A 19,371-nucleotide genomic window follows, 5' to 3' on the forward strand; every position below is an offset into this window, starting at 1 on the left:
AATTTGCGGGAGGGTTGCACTTTGGTCACATTGAACGATTATCTTCAGTCGTCGTTGGTCCCTTTCTTGCAGGATCTTTTTCCTGCCGCAGCGGTTGGAGATTTGATGATTTAACGGATTCACGATATTCACAGTACACTCGTGAAATGGTCGCACGGGAAAATCCACACTTCATCGCTACCTCGGAGATGCTGTGTCCCATTGCTTGTGTGCCGACTATAATACCACGTTCAAACTCACTTAAATCTTTGGTAACCTCCCGTTGTAGCACCAGTAACATATCTAACAATTGCGCCAGACACCTGTTGTCTTATATAGGCGTTGCCGATCGCAGCGCCGTGTTCTGCCTGGTTTCATTACCTCTGTATTTGAATACGCATGCCTATACCAGTTTCTTTGGTGCTGTAGTGTATAAATTTCCTATGAAAGTAAATTGTTTTCACGATACCAAAAGTATTCTGAACTCTGTTGAAAACTGCGCATCTCCAGATTTTGAAGATATGGAGCACTTATGTGAGATAATACATGGTACTTTATATATGCTTATTGAAGACGCTGATGATAAAGGCTTTTATTCAAGTTTGTAAAGCTTCAAATACATCTTGTGTGTAACAGGCACAGACTAACATACAAACAAGACAACTTGCAGGTTTTCTCTCATACGGAAATTATTTATCCAGCTGCTTACAGGTTCATGATGGAATCTGGAAACCCGCTACATAATGTGCCATCCAAGCACAGTTCCTTTTGATCCACCTTTTCCTGTAATGCTGTAACAGAACTGCCTACTTTGTATGGTTTGTGAGTTCCTTCAATGTAGCTACCATTGACTTTCTTCATGATTACTTCTACATCCATTCTAAAAATTATTGTTACCTGTAAATACCATCATAAACAGAAATTGGCTGGTGTATGCTGAGGTGTGAAACGAGAGTAGCCTAGCACCATAATTTCTCCCGAGGGGCTGAGGGTGAGGGTGGACGCCACCACACAGATGGACCTTCCCTGGACACTGCAGAGATGCTGGAGTCCATGGAGGGGATTCCATAAGAAGACGGAGAAAATACACCAGCTTCAGCAGCAACATTCCGCCGTGACTTCTTCTCGACGTTACTTCCTGGCTTTGCTCTTTTGTAGGATGAGCAGCTTGACTGCTTTACTTACATCCTCCAAACATTTTTTTTTTCGCTGTGACATCTCGTTTCGTTTCTTCTGATCTCAAGGTCACTTGTAGTAGTTACTGATTGCTGGTTCCGATTTTTTATCATCGGAATTCCGGTAATCTGGTGCAGCTCAGAGGAGGCGTAGTGCCTTGTTTTGAATTGTCTGCAGTTTTCTCAGTGACATATGAATACTTTCGGTAAGATGCAGTTCGGTTCGCTGTTGATAAATACTTCTTCTGCCATCCAGTCTATGCCCTTTCACTACTGTGTTCATCTTGGCAACATCCCAAAGTCCATTACTCGTCACCAGTCTTTGAATATGGTTCGCATAGTAATTTTTCGAGGGTGCTCATCTTTCAAACTGATGTAGAACACTGGGCCAATCTGGAACAGAGAGGCATTCATTTTATTCAGTGTATTCAGAAAGGACAATGGCATCAGAACTGGACGCTTTTCTTCTGTCATTTGAGGGGATACCCTCTGAGAGAAGGTCAAGATTATGCTTTATTGGTGTGATGTGAAGCCATACATTCTCCCCCATTTAAGGTGTTTTCGGCGATTGCGTTTTTTCCACCTCTTCCCACTGTACAGCAGACTTTCCATGTGGTGAATTTGCACACCCACTCTATGAGGGGAGCTGCCGTGTGCTGCTGCCCATGTGTGTTAATTGTCATGACCATCACTCTCCATGCTCACTGGATTTCCTTGTTTATAAGAAGGTAAAGAAAATCCAGCAGTGTAAGTCCCTTGCTCATTTGTCCTACAGCAAATCTTGTCAGAAAAATGACTATCTTCACCCTGCATCTACAACATCTAAGTTCGCCTTTCCCTCACCACCTCTCCTCTCCCCCTTCCCTGTGTTTCCCACGCCCTTCACTCCAGTTGCCATTTCCCCTACATGTTTGGAGAAGTGTCCCCCTTCTTTGGCACCTACTGGTGATGGGGTCTGCTCCTGGGACCTGTTCTACCGGTGTCTCCCAGACTAGAGGCCTGCTGCCACAAGTCAGCTGAAGGACCCACATTCTGTGTGCCCCAAGTTTGCCTGCTCACTCTCAGTTCCACATCTCGTTGATGCCTGCTCTCTCCCCAGGCCTTACCCTCTTTGGACTATGAAAGAGGTGGTGGAGGAGGAGGAGGAGGAGGGTCGGCGGAGAAGGTAAAGCAATCTAAGTCCCAGAACAAGGCCCCTCCTGTGCCCTCAGAGGAGCCGACTCTCCCTTCGCAACCTGAGTCTGACCTCTTGTTTATTAATGTCACCCTGCCCTTGTTAGTTATGGATGTTGACCCAGTGGCGTGACTGGCTCTGGCCTGTTTGCCTCTCATTTGTATTCCTGTTCTGTGCTTATTCAATGGGACTTTAGTAGCTACTGCTCTCACCCTCCTGTCTTCCAGTCCCTTAATTTCTCTCATTTTGCCGGAATCTCATTTTACTGGTGGTCATTCTCTAACCCTTCAGGGTTCCATTTCGTCTGTCAAAACCCAGTTGGCCCTTTGACGGCTTCTGGTGGCGTTTGCATGTTGGTCCATATGGACATTGTTAACACATGCCTCTCCCTTAAGGAGACCCAGAACGATCCTTGTCCTCCATGTTAATTTCAGCAAATAGAAGGAACATTTTTTCTAAAGCCATTAAACATATTGCTCTCCAATTTGGACTACATGTTCAGTGAATATTTCTCTACAAAGTTATAGTGCCATGTTAAGAAATATTTATTGGTTTTTGTTTTACAATTTTTTTAAACATATGCTTATTTTTTTCTCTAAAATTTTGCACTTTTTCTTCTATAACTCTTTAATCATACAATATTTTTTTACAATTTGTTATAAAAATGAAGGAAAAGAAGGAAACAATATTATGTATAAATTTCATTGATATACTGTTAGCACTTTTTGGGAAAATGTTCCTCGAAGATGAAAATTTTAAAGTTGCACGAAATGGCTTCTAAAGTTTTTAATACATACCTGCCCCATATGATGGATTATCAGCATCCTCTTATTTTTCCAGTGTTAATTTCATTTTCACTGGTCTTTTCTTCCCTTTTGCAACATGTTGTAGGCTTTTGTCTCTTCTTCCTGCACCTTTTGTCTTTCTTCATCGATTAGACGCATTGTGGAAATAGTGTTGTGTCCTGGTTGGAAACCTAAATGTTTCAGCACATCACATTTGATAATGTTTCCTTCATTGTATGTTGCCATTGCATCATACACTCCAAAGTGCAATGTTTTTATCTGTACAAATACTCTTTTGGGAATCCTAATCCAAATTAAATTATTTACACTTTCATTTGGATTTTGTGTTTTCCCATGTAAACACTTTCTCAATAAACTTGGCTGTGATAAACCTATGAATATGGACTTAATTACATCAATTACAGAATTTGGTAGACTGTTTTTATGGGCATATTCCTTTCCTGATTGGTACTTACACCATGAGTCACTCCCTGTGGGCCACAGCACATGTTGTGGGTACTCATTTGTTGATGCAGTATGAAAATATAATGCCCATACTGCTGTCCTCATATGCTCAATGCATATCCTCCAAGGGTCTTACCATCACTAAGCTTCTGGGATCCTAATGTCTGCTTCAGTTTGCACAAGTGAGCCCCCACGCACTTCTGCACATGTCCACTGCACTTCTGTTTTTTAATGTGAATTTCATTGCCATAAGGTTTCAGTTCCTCTACTGCTTTACATCCCTTAGAATCACAATCTACTAGGTAGTTAATGTATCATACATTATACCACTCCTATGATCTGGAAAAAATTGCTTTCATTCCCTCTACTTCCATCACTCCACTTGGGCCGTGAAAATTTGCTTCACAAGTTTCACTGTGTTTTGAGAGAATAGCAATATCAATTACTTTGCAACTGTCTCCACTGGTAGTTGTCACAAATTTATTTAGAGATTTATGACCTTTACGTTACCATGATCCATCTAAAGCAACAGCTAAATCTCTACAATTCCCATTATCTGTCACAGATTCTGCAACTGCTTTCTTCATTGTTGCTTGAGCAATATCTTCAGCAGAAGATCCCACCAATCCAGTATAAAATCCAAACTTGGTCGGTGGTTTTGGCAAGTTCATAATTCCACATAACATTGTCCCTGCAGCACTGCCCTTGTCAATTTGCAACACAAGCCATACACTAGCCTAACATTTATATCATACACCTTCTTTCCACTATTACCACTATGAGGAATACTGTTAGAAAACGAAACTTCTGCAACACATTTGTTACACTCCAATAACATTTTACGAGCCAAACAAATGTGTGAAGCTATTTTCAATTCGAGTCCTCTTTCTTTGCAAACTCGGCATAGTACGTTATGTTTCAAAATATTAGAGAGCAAGGAAATGTTAATTATTTCATTCACATCATTACTGTCCCTTTCATAGTTTTCAAATTTTTCTTTGCTGTCACAATGTTTCTTGCTGGAAGAAGTTCTACAGGGTTATTACAAATGATTGAAGCGATTTCACAGCTCTAGAATAACTTTATTATTTGATATATTTTCACAATGCTTTGCACACACATACAAAAACTCAAAAAGTTTTTTTAGGCATTCACAAATGTTCGATATGTGCCCCTTTAGTGATTCGGCAGACATCAAGCCGATAATCAAGTTCCTCCCACACTCGGCGCAGCATGTACCCATCAATGAGTTCGAAAGCATCGTTGATGCGAGCTCGCAGTTCTGGCACGCTTCTTGGTAGAGGAGGTTTAATCACTGAATCTTTCACATAAACCCACAGAAAGAAATCGCATGGGGTTAAGTCGGGAGAGCGTGGAGGCCATGACATGAATTGCTGATCATGATCTCCACCACGACGGATCCATCGGTTTTCCAATCTCCTGTTTAAGAAATGCCGAACATCGTGATGGAAGTGCGGTGGAGCACCATCCTGTTGAAAGATGAAGTCGGCGCTGTCGGTCTCCAGTTGTGGCATGAGCCAATTTTCCAGCATGTCCAGTTACACTTGTCCTGCAACGTTTTTTTCGCAGAAGAAAAAGGGGCCGTAAACTTTAAACCGTGAGATTGCACAAAACACGTTAACTTTTGGTGAATTGCGAATTTGCTGCACGAATGCGTGAGGATTCTCTACCGCCCAGATTCGCACATTGTGTCTGTTCACTTCACCATTAAGAAAAAATGTTGCTTCATCACTGAAAACAAGTTTCGCACTGAAAGCATCCTCTTCCATGAGCTGTTGCAACCGCGCCGCAAATTCAAAGCGTTTGACTTTGTCATCGGGTGTCAGGGCTTGTAGAAATTGTAAACGGCTTTAGCCTTTTTCGTAAGATTTTCCAAACCGTCGGCTGTGGTACGTTTAGCTCCCTGCTTGCTTTATTCGTCGACTTCCGCGGGCTACGCGTGAAACTTGCCCGCACGCGTTCAACCGTTTCTTCGCTCACTGCAGGCCGACCCGTTGATTTCCCCTTACAGAGACATCCAGAAGCTTTAAACTGCGCATACCATCGCCGAATGGAGTTAGCAGTTGGTGGATCTTTGTTGAACTTCGTCCTGAAGTGTCGTTGCACTGTTATGACTGACTGATGTGAGTGCATTTCAAGCACGACATACGCTTTCTCGGCTCCTGTCGCCATTTTGTCTCAATGCGCTCTCGAGTGCTCTGGCGGCAGAAACCTGAAGTGCGGCTTCAGCCGAACAAAACTTTATGAGTTCTTCTACGTATATGTAGTGTGTCGTAACCATATGTCAATGAATGGAGCTACAGTGAATTTATGCAATCGTTTCGATCATTTGTAATAGCTCTGTATCACATTCATTTGGAGCAGTCGGTGTAGCAGTCTGAGCGTCATCTCCCTTCGAAACAACAAAATATTTCTTCTTCCGCTCATTGTGCCTTTTCTTAAACACTCGATTGCTGAAACGGCGCGTATTGATATCCACAAACCAAATACGCAAAACAGGTACGAGCAAAATTCGTCAAATGCACAAAATTGAACAGCTAAACAACACAAAGCAAACTCCACAAGCCAACACACACGGTCTAGCGTTTATGTTTACCGATATGAGCAGTGACTTGTCACAGAGATACAGCCAACAACGTTGGAAAACAGAACACTGTCTAATTCCGCAGAGATACCCTGCTTGCAGCCAGCGAGCGGCGCCGTCAGAGGTGACACACCAAGTCGCTACAACCGTTTACGCGGCGCGTCAACTTTGCAGCGATAAAAAAACACTTAGAATTCACTTAGAAGGGTGAAACCTGATTTGTTTTATTCAGAAGCCTCCAAATAATTTTATAATGAAACAAACCAAAATTTTGTCATTTTCATTGTACCGACTCGCCTTAATACTACATTGGAAGCAGTTGTCATCCACGTCCACTTGGACTCTGCAGTTACGGTTTGCAATCTCTACCACCCTTCTGCCAGGCCATCTATTCCCTTTCCCATAATTGCCCTCGTTCAGCAACTCCACCCACCCTTCCTGCTCCACAGGGATTTCAATGGCCATCACCCCCTTCGGTGTGGTGCTGTTTCATCTACCGCTAAGAACCATTCCCTTCTCCCTTCATTATAGTGGTCGCCACACAGTGACCTCTGCAATAGCGACTACATCCTGTCGAGTGTCTCATTCCCTTCCCACCTCTGATGGCCAGGTTACCGTGTTGGGTTTTCCGCCCTGCTGACCGGCTGTTGTATATCTTCTAAGGCGTGTTTACCACCTCTTTCTAAGGTTGTATTTATGAAGTTTTTCGTGACATGTCCCAGTCGATCAACTAATGAGACCTTTGTCGCATTTGTCACGTATCCGTGATAATGGGACTAATAAAAACTCGAAGGAGAAAATTAAAATAAAATTCTCTCCACAAAGGAGACGCCCTGGGAATGCGGATTTCAGCGATTAAGGTAGGTAGCTGCTACGCTGCATGCTTATATGGCCGCGTTTGGTGCCGTCTCTCTCCTAGTAGATAATCTCTTTTCCTTCCAATTAATATCCTTCACGAAGAGTGAATTTCTATAGGAAAGACGAAAATTTGAACAGCAAAGTGTAAAATAATTCATTCAAATTCTGTAAGGCTGTATCAGAGGATAAACAAGTTCATTAAAGAGTACGCACATAAATGTAATTTAATTGTAAAGTACCGATACAAACAAAATTTCGTGTTTGAAAATCTTTTTTTTCATAATTTTGCTACACGCTGTTCACAATGGAGTCAAATGAAATGGCCAGTGCTGAAAATTCATAACAAAATGCATTACGTCAAGATGGTGGAAGTCCCAGCCTGGCAACAGTTGAAAGGAATGCACCAACTCATGAACTGGCCAATGGCTACTGAAACAACCATGATGACACTGGTAATATAACTAATCATGATGTCACTTTTACGAGGCTCGATGAGACAGTTTCTCAGTTCTCACCGGAAAACATTTTTTCAAATAGTGAAACTGATGCGCGCGCAGCGAAAATTCCTTTGATTATTTTCTCGCGACGTCGTGAACGCAAGAACAGGAGACAGTTCATGAAAGCAATGCAGATACTAGTGAGACACAAAATTTGACACATCTCGTGCAACTAATAACACAACAGGTTACTCAGCAGTTCGCAAGACATCAGAAAATATACAGGGTGGCGCACGAAATGTGTTACCATTTTGTTTTTGAATACAAATTTTATTGTCAATACAATCTGAAAGGAACATATACTATAATGAAGAGCCGTCCATGGAGATTTGTTCTAACCCAGCACATGCTCAATATGTTCACCATTTCGTTTCCTAACTCCTTTCAAACGAACGCTGAAGTTAGTGATTACCCTACAGCACATGTCCTCCGTAATTTCACTGCAAGCTTTAAGAATAAGTCTTCTGGGCTCCATTAAATCACATGGACGTTTCGGGAAATTTTTTTCTTTAGGTACCCCTAAAGAAAATAGTCACACGGATTGAGGTCTGGACTATTGGGGCGCCAATTTTGTCCCTCATTGAAGCGACCTGGAAACCTGAGTGAAATGATCCGTATGTCGAAATGCTCGTGTAAAAACTCCAACACAGTGTTTGCAGTATGTGACCTTGCTCCATCTTGCATGAACCACTGCATGTTGAATGGCAAGGCAGTAGCAAGAAGCTGTGGAATGAAGCTATTGCGAAGCATGCTCAAATAACGCTCGCTGTTCACAGTTTATTCAAAGAAAAAGGTTCCAATAAGTCCGTGACTGGAAATTGCCGCCCACACTGTAATCCTCGGAGCATAAAGTTGTCGTTAATGAAGCACTTGTGGGTCTTCAGTGGCCCAAAAGCGTACATTTTGTTTGTTAACCACACTGTCAAAATGAAAATGCGCCTCGTCTGAAAACCAAACGTTGTTGAGAGTTTTTTCCCTATCCTCCGCCCACTGAGCAAACAGTAGCCTCTGCTGCTTGTGTTCTTCAGTTAGCTTCTGTGCACAGGTCATCTTGTATGGGTACATATGGAGGTCACTTTTAAGAATGCGTTGAATGGAGCGTCTGGTTATTCCCAGTTGCACTGCTGTCTTTCTACACGATTTCCCGGGACTTCTCCGCACAGCAACTCGTACTGCTTCAATATTCTCCTGCGCATCCAATACTGTTCCTTCCTGTACAAATTTATCGTACAACCTGTGGACGGTCTTCTTGCAAGCGACCCATCGTGTGTTAAACTGTTGTCGAAAACGCCTGTGGGTCACAACAAGGTTTTTCGTTTCATGAAAAAGTAACACAACTGCCGATGGTTGCTGTGTCGTCAGTCTTCCATTGTCAGCCATTGCTGCTTACTAGTCTCCTAGCGGCAGTATCGTGAATTACACATCATTTCGTAACTCATTTCTTTTTCCAAGCTCTGCTGGTACTGTCAGAGAGATCCCAGTGGAATATCTAATGTGTGTCGTAAATTGTGAAAGAAACAATTGGGAACACATTTCGTGCGCCACCCTGTAGGACAACAGTTTGCACAGCAAAATCAGGCATTTAATGATTTCACGAATAGTATTAATCAACAGTGCAGAGAGGTGAGCAAACCTATATGCTCTGAACTATTTGACGAATTATCCGGGAAGTTCACAGAGCTCAGTAATCACCCCTTTTGGGGTGGTGCTGTTTGATCTAGTTGAACTCTCTTCATATAGCACTTTCCTAGGGCTTACGACCTGTGCCATCTTAATGATGGTTCCCCTACCCATTTCAGTGCCTCTTACGGCACTTACTCCACCACCGATCTTTCGCTAACCGGCCATTCCCTTCTCCCTTCATTATATTAGTCGCCACATGGTGACCTCTGCAATAGCAACCACATGTCGTTGTTCTCCCATTCCCTTCCCACCTCTGATGGCAAGGTTACCGTGTTGGGTTTTCCACCATGCTGACTGGCTGCTGTATACCCGCTAGGGCTTTTTTACCTCCTCTTCCTAAGGTTGTATTTATGACGTTTTTCGTGACATGTCCAATTCGATTACTGGCACCGACGTCATTGCCATTCTCCACTCAACAGACCCATAAGCATACCCATCCGTGATTGCTGTCGAGTCTTGCAACGCCTTAAGTAGCACTTGTACTTCGCTTCTCTTATTACTTTCAAACGTCTTCGTGCCAAAACCTGTTACTTAATCAGACACAACAGTTACAGAGCGCTGGTGCTGTATACTTCTCCTACGCGCCACAGCTGTCTGGCAGGTGTTCGAAACAGCTCACTGTCATGATGGAACTAAACCGTCACAGACACATATGAATGGAGATGACACTGTAGCAGAAAAATTGTGAAGTGTATTGATTTTCACGTAAATCGCAAATATTTACCGTCTATAAACTGTAAATTACTCAACAATTCACTTGAAATGTTTCCTTTCCCAGAGTAATTTATCTGAAAGAAAGCACTATACAAAACATTGCACACGTCTGAGTAAACGGGCAAATCATTAGTCAGCCTGATCATTAGTGTTTCTGAAAGATGTAGGACTAACTATGAGAAGAATTGTATGAAGTATTAACGACATTCATACTAAGAATATTTTTGTACAGATGAATGTATAAATAAATGATGGCTTAAAATTATTAAAGGTAAAGCAAAGGTACCAAGAGATAATAAGCATATCCCCTGTAACGGCATATGCAGCTTCTTCTTTCTCCTTGTGACTTCATCTTCGACCTACAATAGTATAATAGTTACTGCAGATTTCTCAGATTTGACAACAAAGAAGATCGACCAGCTAGGCGACGCCATGATAAACTGGCTGCTATCAGGACTGTCTTTGAAATATTTGTGGAACAACTTCCTAAAATGTTCGTTCTTTATGAAAACGTCACAGTGGAAGAGCAATTGGTTCCATTCTGAGGAAGGTGCCCGTTCCATCAGTACATGCCCCCAAACCCGAAAGGAGAAAAATGGAATAAAATTATGGTTGTTATCTGATGTGAAACCAGCACGTGTTTGTGCAGCAGAAGCATATACAGGAAAGCCAGAAAATGGTCCACGAGAAATAAATCAAGTCAGAAGTGTTGTATTGAGGCTCGTAGAAAATATTGAGAAGACTAGGCGAAACATTACCACCGATACTTTCCTTACGGATTACACTCTGGCCAAAGAACTTCTAAATAAAAATCTAACGTTAGTTGGAACTCTCAGAAAAAACAAAGCTGAATTTCAGAAGAAAATGCTGGCAAACAATAGCAGACCAGTGTTTTCAACCAGCTTTGGATTTTAGAGGGACGTAGGGATCGTTTCGTACGTGCCAAAAAAGAATAAAACCGTAGTATTATTCTGTATGATGCACCATGACAGTAGTTTGTCTCCTGAAGAGCATAAGAAGCCTGAAGTAATATTATGTTACAACAAAACCAAAGGAGTTGTCGCAACAGATAGACTTGCGAGCACTTATTCCTGTAGAAGGTGTACTAAGAGATGGCCTGTTTGTTTGTTCGTTCTATAATATGCTAGGCATTGCTGCAATAAATTCTTATGTGTTGTATGTGCACATTAATCCTGGCTACAATCAAAACAAGTTGTACACAAGTTGGCTATTTCTAAGAGAACTTGGATATGGGCTAACAAAACCAATGTAAGAGGAAAGAACGACTAAAAATTATTTACTGCAGTAATTGCGTACGCGAACACCATACCTTCAGAAAATGAGTTACATATAGTTCCTCAAAAACAAACATAGTAATTAAATTTTAAAATAATTTTTGTGTATAGTTAAAGTTAAAATTTTACCTAAAACATGCGATTATATGCAAGAACACTGATACAAACACTATTTTGAAGAACCATATATGAACACTACTTTTTCAACCTACAATTTTATACAACCTTTTTTGTATTAAATATGTTCAATTAATGGTAAAAACTTCAAACTTCTGTCTTTCTAAATAAATAACTAAATACAAAATATATTTCGAAGGATCATCTCACGGCATAAAATTTTGTCAAATTGCAGGTATAACTGACCAACTTCCGATTAATCACGAGCGCATCCAGTAATTGCCAACTTGCAAACCTAGCCCTTCTAAAATTCTACAATCACCCACACCTTATACGAACCCTACCACTTTCTAATTTTTTTTTTTAGTTTGTTTTTCTTAATTGTGTATCAATTCCCCATCGGGGCGGGCTGGCAGCAGCATATGCGCTGCTCTTCAGCCGAAAGACATTTAAAAACAGCTAAGGAGAGAATAAGGCGAACATATGAAAAAGGGGGCCACTTTCTATTTTTTTTTTCTTTATTGTGATTTTAACACCTTATACAAAGGCGGGCTGGCAGCAGCACAATACGCCGCTCTTCAGCCTTGAGTGTTACAACAAGTAGTACAGAAAGGTGGCACAGAGTAGACAGTAATAACGGTGGGCAAAAAAAAAATGTAGACACTAAAAATCGAAAAAACATGTAGCCGTTCACACTGGACGAGAAACATCACTAACACTGGGCGACACGATGCACAGAACATGGATGATGGCGACGGCACGTGAACGGTGGGGGCGTGACGGCGAACAACACTACACACAAACGAAGGCACACACACGAAACACTGACGGCGATGATCTCCGGCGCGCGAATGTTCACTGAGCGTGTACGAGTCCGGGGACCTGCCAAGAGAGGAGGTGGAGGAGGAGGAATGGGAAGGGGAATGGGAGAGGGGGGGAGCAGAGATGCCATGGGCAAAGGAGAGAGGGGGAGGGAGGAAGGGGGAGGGGAAGCCCGGTGGAGAGGGGAGGAGGGAGGGGGATAGGAAAGAGGAGGGAAGGGAAGGGAGGGAGGGAGGGTGCCTAAAGGAGAGGACATAGGAGGTAGGGGGGAGGATCAAAGTTGATAAGAGGGGTAGATGGAGGGGATGAGGACATCATCAGGGAGGGGGAGCTGACGGAAGCCACCTTGGGAGAGGGTAAGGAGGGTGGAGAGATGGAGACTGGGTGGGACGTGGGAATACAGGCGCGGCAGCGGGCGGGGGTGGGAGAGGATCGGGGAAATGAGTGGGTGAGGAGGATCAAGTTTACGTGAGGTGTACAGGATACGTATCCTTTCAAGGAAAAGGAGGAGGTGGGGGAAGGGGATGAGATCACACAGGATCCGCGTGGGGGAGGGGAGACGGATGCGATAGGCAAGGCGGAGAGCATGGCGTTCAAGGATTTGGAGGGATTTATAGAAGGTAGGGGGGGCGGAGATCCAGGCTGGATGGGCGTAACAAAGGATAGGGCGGATGAGGGATTTATAGGTGTGGAGGATTGTGGAGGGGTCCAGACCCCACGTGCGGCCGAAAGGAGCTTGAGGAGACGGAGTCGGGAACGTGCCTTGGCTTGGATTGTCTGGAGATGGGGAGCCCAGGAGAGGCGACGGTCGAGGGCGACGCCAAGGTACTTAAGGGTGGGAGTGAGGGCGATAGGACAGCCATAGACGGTGAGATAGAAATCAAGGAGGCGGAAGGAAGGGGTGGTTTTGCCTACAATGATCGCCTGGGTTTTGGAGGGATTGACCTTGAGCAACCACTGGTTGCACCAAGCGGTGAACCGGTCAAGATGGGATTGGAGAAGGCGTTGGGAGCGCTGTAGGGTGGGGGCAAGGGCAAGGAGGGCGGTGTCATCGGCAAATTGGAGAAGGTGGACGGGGGGTGACGGCGGCGGCATGTCCGCCGTGTACAACAGGTACAGAAGGGGGGAGAGGACGGAGCCTTGGGGCACACCGGCGGAGGGGAAAATGGTGTAGGAATCGGTGTTATGGATGGTGACATAGGAAGGACGGCGGGAGAGAAAGGAGCCGATCAGACGGACGTAGTTAATGGGAAGGGCGAAGGTTTGGAGCTTGAAGAGGAGACCGGAATGCCATACGCGGTCATATGCACGTTCGAGGTCCAGGGAGAGGAAGATTGCGGAGTGGCGGGAATTAAGCTGTTCGGAAAGGAGATGAGTGAGGTCAAGGAGAAGGTCGTCGGAAGAGAAGGACGGCCGAAAGCCACACTGGGTGACGGGAAGGAGGCGGTACTGGCGGAGATGCTGGTGGATGCGACGGGTGAGGATAGATTCCAGGACCTTGCTGAAGACTGAGGTAAGGCTGATGGGACAGTAGGAGGAGACGGCAGACGGCGGTTTGCCAGGTTTAAGGAACATGAGGATACGGGAGGTTTTCCACAGGTCGGGGTAGTAACCGGTGGACAGGACTACATTGTAGAGCCTGGCCAGGGTGGAGAGGAAAGAGACAGGAGCTTCACGAAGGTGACGGTAGGTGACACGATCGTGACCAGGAGCGGTGTTGCGTTTGGTGCGGAGTGTAACAATGAGATCCTGTGTAGTGATAGGGGCATTGAGTTCCGTGTGTGTAATGTTGTCCAAGTACTGGAAACCAGGAGCGAGGGGAGGGACAGAGGTGTCAGTTCGATCGCGGATATCCGGGAAGAGGGAGTAATCGAACTGGGGTTCGTCGGGGATGGAGAAGACATTGGAGAGGTAGGAGGCAAAGTGATTGGCCTTACTAAGGGTGTCAGGGAAGGGGTGATCATCGTGGAGAAGAGGGTAGTAGGGGGAGGGTTTAGTTCCGGTAAGGCGATGGAAGGCCGACCAGAACTTGGACGAGTTGATTGGTAGGGTTGCATTTAAACGGGTGCATGTCTGTCGCCAGTCCCGGCGTTTCTTAGCCGCGAGCAAATTACGAACGTGTCGCTGGAGTTGCCGGTGGCGTCGTAGTGTGTCCGGGTCACGCGTGCGGAGGAAGGCACGGTAGAGACGACGGGATTCACGGAGGAGGAGAACGGCCTGTGGGGGTAAGGTAGGACGGTGGGGGTGGATGGCGACAGTAGGAACGTGGGCCTCCACGGCCTCAGACAAGGTCTGCTGGAGAAAGGAGGCGGCATGGGTGACATCGTCAGGGTGGTGGTAGGTGAGAGGGTGGCTATCGACCTGGGTGGAAAGGGTATCCCGGTAGGCATTCCAGTCGGCTCGGGAATAGTCGTGGACATACTTAGGGGGAGGGTCAGTACGAGGGTCGGGGCGAGGGCGATGACCGTCTGAAACGGTGAGGAGGACAGGGAGATGGTCGCTACCAATAGGCTCCAGGACATCCACCGTTATGCGGCCAAGGAGGTTGGGGGAGGAGAGGATAACATCAGGAGTGGAGTTGGATTCAGGACGGGTATGCCGGGGGATGGGGACGAGGTCACCTTGAGGGGTGGAGAGGAACCGATGCCATCGCCGTAACTGGGCAGCGGAACGGCTATGGATGTTGAGGTCGGCGGCGAGCACATAGGAAGAAAAGGTACGATCGACGTGGGAGAGGAAGTCGAAGGGAATAGGAGCGTTGGGGCGGACATAGATGGTGGCGCAGGTAACGGTAAGGCCGGGGAAGAAGAGACTAAGGATCAGGTGTTCGATGGGGTCGGGAAGGAGAGGTTGGAGCCGAACGGGGATCTGGCGGTGGTGACCAATGGCAACTCCACCACGCGCAATTGGGAGGGGATTATCGGAGCGGTGGAGGAGGTAGGGCGAAGTGTGAATGGTGTGGTGGGGTTGGAGGAAGGTTTCATTAAGGAGGAAGGCATCCACGCGGTGGGTGGCAAGGGTGTGCAGGAAGAGGTTCCTGTTGGCGGGTAGGGAGCGGATGTTGTTGAAAAGGATACGTTGCTGTCACGCCATGATAGGGATTTAGACGAGGGTGTCGAGGCGGGAGAAGGTGAAATGGGCCTGGTTGTTGGAGTAGGTGGCGTACATCTTGAGTTGGAATATGGAACGCACTTGGAGGGTGTGTGGGCGCTGAAAGGGATGAACATTCTGGAGGACGATGGTAAGGAACCTGATGATGTCCTCAGCGGTGGGGGGGGGGGGACGAAGGGAATTGCCAGGAGGGGTGGGGGCGTCCAGGGGACGGACAGGGACGGTGAGTTCAGGAGTGGTTGGAGGGGGTCGGGCTTTACACTTTTGGGAGTAGGTGGGATGGGGGAGATTGCAGGTATTGCAGGAAGGAGGTGATTGGAGGTTAGGGCACTGCCTGAGGAAGTGCACCTGCCGACAATGCCGGCAGGTGGGGGCCTCGCGGCACTCAGCTGTGGGGTGCGCGTTATAGCGCAGACACCTCTGGCAGCGCAGGGATTGAGGAGGGGAACGGGAGGGGTCGACCTTGTACCGCTGGTTAAAAAGGAGGGCACCCTCCTTCAGGAGACAGTCAATGGAAGGGGCGTGCTCAGAAAAAACCCGCATAAGGCGGGTGGGGCCGGCAGCGTTATGTATGCGGCGAACCGCACGCACCTCCAAATGGGGATGCGCCTGGAGCTCCGCCAACACCTCCTCCTCCGTGATCACTGGACTAAGCCGAGTGATCACGGCGGTGAGAGTTGGCGGGCGACGCGGAGGTTGGCGGGAGAGAGGTGGTGAAGGAGCTGGGGTGAGAGAGGCATGAGGGCCAAAGCGGTTGACAGGGATGCGGGAAAGGAGGTAGGTGTGGAGGGTTGGGCTGGGGGAGGAGATGAGGACCGAATCGCGGCGAGTGAGGAGGGAGATGGGGGCACCAGGACAATGCTGGCGAAGGAAGAGGGTGAGGTTCCGGGTTTCAAGGAGAGAGGGATCAGGACGGGAGAGGAGGTAGTGGTAGGAGGAAGGGAGAGAGGAGGAGGATGAGGGGGCAGGGACAGGCGGGGAGACTTCCATGGCATCATGGGTGGGGGAAGGAGGACGAGGCGCAGCCTTTTTGGAAGCAGAGGAAGCAGGAGTACCACAGGGGCGCTTGACGGCGGAGGAGGAGGTGTGGGGGACGGGAACAACCCGAGAGTGGCGGGGAGGGGCAGGTCCCGGGGCCGGAGTCGGCGCCGGAGATGGTGACGGTGACGGTGAAGGCGAAGGCGACGGCGGCGATGACGATGATGGTGGCAGTGGCGGCGGTGATGGCGAGGGTGACGGGGAGAGCTGGGCGTGGGCACCCTGAGAGTAGCCCAGACAATGAAACTCTTCGATGAAGAAGAGAGGGAATCCAACCCTCGAATGCCGTCACTTTCTATACAACAGCGCGTTGTATATACCATTTGCTATGAAAGGTGACAGCGAGTAGGTAAGGTTCCCGTCGTAATCCTACAAAGTCGCATTCATTCAAACTAACTTAATTACAGTATAAATATATGCAGGCATTGAGGTGAACTTTACTTTAACTATTCTTCCACGAATCTTCAAACTGTGCAAATAAACTCGATTGCCACGTTATGCAGTTATCGAACGACATGCCACGCAGCTGTTGCTTGGTTTCGACAAGAGATGGCAGCGCAGTAGCTAGGCTTGCAGTTACTGCTGTGTCTCTACGTTCTGAACGCAGTTTTTTAACGGTAATCTTGAAGAAAGAGGGAGTTCAGTGTGTGAGACAAGTGTGAACAACGTATTCACCAGATAAAAGCAACAGACTAGCGCCGTAACTATAAAAGCCGGTTTCCAGCAACGGCAGCGGCAAACGTCTTCCGAGGTGACGCGGCGGGTCGCGGAATTGGCGTTCCCACTTAACTACGATCGGCGTAAAGCCAACACCGCACACCCCAGTGGTACAAGTTTACATGCCTATCAACACAATGAACAATCTGAAACAATGTACGATCAAACGAAAGAAATTATTCAGATAGTTAAGAGAGTCAAAAATTGAAAATGTGATGAGAGACTGAAATCTAATCATGGCTAAGACTTTTTTTGTAGGAATAGCGAAAGAAGGATGCATACGTGGAACTGAGTTTCCGAGTCCATATTTTAAACTTTAACGCACTGCATACCGCCTGCCGCGCCGCTGTTAACGCTGCTGTTCCCGGACGCTCCCGTAAGACGCATGCAAGATGAGCGGCGCCCTCCTTTTTTGAATGTAGCTCCGTTCACGGGTGTCTGATGCACATGAAACTTGACAGACGTGTTTGTCTGGTGTTCCAATATTCTCTGGAAACACACGCCTTAATGTAACGGTATAAAACTGGCAGTAGTTCAAATGGCTCTGAGCGCTATGGGACTTAACTTCTGAGGTCATCAGTCCCCTAGAACTTAGAACGACTTGAACCTAACTAACCTAAGGACATCACACACATCCATGCCCGAGGCAGGATTCGAACCTGCGACCGTAGCGGTCGCGCGATTCCAGACTGTAGCACCTAGAACCGCTCGACCAGCCCGGCCAGCACTGGCTGTAGTGTCTTGTTTAATTTCTTTTAAGATGCGCTGCGCGGCCCTGCAACGTCGTACTGGAAATTTCTTTCTCTGCTTCCCACAATAGTCCGCATAGTACGTTCTTTCATCTTCCCTGACAATCAACTTGCTGGATTCTTAGCAGGCGCTCGTTTTGTAGGTCGGATTGCTTCTGTTGCCTGCACTGTTTCTGCGGCACATTCTTGAGCAGTTGTCCAGGCACTTGCAACTTCTTGCAGGCACGTTCCGTATATATGTATGTCTAGATTTACGTTTCTGTATACTTCGTATGCGTTAAACAAAGCACAATTTATTAGTAACAAAACTACTTTCATTGTCTATTTATTGATCTTCCGCATTACTCCACAATATGAAGGATTAGCTCTGCCTGCGACTTTCATAAATTCATTATGCAGCACAATACACTTTGTTTTATGTATGATTTCCGCTTCCAGTGTTTTTTTCTTCATGTAGCAACCATGGACGGGTTGGGTTGGGTTGTTTGAGGGAAGAGACCAAACAGCGAGGTAATCAGTCTCATGGGATTAGGGAAGGACAGGGAAGAAAGTCGGTCGTGCCCTTTCAAAGGAACCATCCCGGCATTTGCCTGGAGCGTTTTAGGGAAATCACGGAAAACCTAAATCAGGATGGCCGAACGCGGCACTTGACCTGTCGTCCTCCCGAATGCGAGGCCAGTGTGCTGACCACTGCAACCGTGGACGCATCGTGAATTGTTGTTAGCATTCTCACCTACCTTTTCATCTTTCCATACCTGCAGCAAAACGTCCCTTTGTCTTCGAAATGTAGTGTCTCCTTTCTTTAGAAAATTTCGCTTCTGTTTGTAGACACTAAGGCAGACCTCTGTTGATTCGTGTTGTACGACAAAGTCTTGTTTTTCTTTCTAGAAATTTTTTGGCAGTAGCTGTATTGTGGTAATAATTGTCCTGATAAACATGGTGCCACATGCCAATATGAGCTGAAAATAGAGAGAGAATAGTGGCTTGAAGTTTTCTTCCTTCCCGAGTGTATATTTCTAGATTGGAGATATAACCACTTACACTTTCGCAAACCATACGAACAAGAAAACCATTTCTGACAAGATTTCTAGGATTATATAACCGGAAACAAAGTTGCCCTCTCCATGAGATCATTGCTTCATCAAGAAAAGGCTCCTGTTCAGGTTTTTATATTGCGTGAAATTTATCTAGCAAGTCCTTTATGATAGGTTCAATTTTGTAGACTCTGTTTCCCTGACAGCTCTGTAAAGAACTATCATTGAAATGCTACAATTTCCAAATCTGCTCAAATTGATTTCTGCTCATTAGCTTACCAAAAATCGGTGTCTCTATTGGAGTTGACCAATAGTCCTTCAAATAATCTTTTTTTATTTGACCCATCAAGAAAATCATGCCCAGAAATTTTTTCACATAAGCAGCAATAATATTCGTAAATTTGGGAGACTTGGAAGATCCTCCATAATGATTTTTTGGTGAGACAAGCTTGATTGTGGGCGACATCTGATCGAACAATTCATGGCCCAGAAATAATTCCACAGTGCTTATAACGGTATTGACCTCACTGGGAACGGTTTTTACCTGTCGAAT

Source organism: Schistocerca serialis, unplaced genomic scaffold, assembly GCF_023864345.2.
Source record: "Schistocerca serialis cubense isolate TAMUIC-IGC-003099 unplaced genomic scaffold, iqSchSeri2.2 HiC_scaffold_1343, whole genome shotgun sequence".
Classification (NCBI taxonomy): Eukaryota; Metazoa; Arthropoda; class Insecta; order Orthoptera; family Acrididae; genus Schistocerca; species Schistocerca serialis.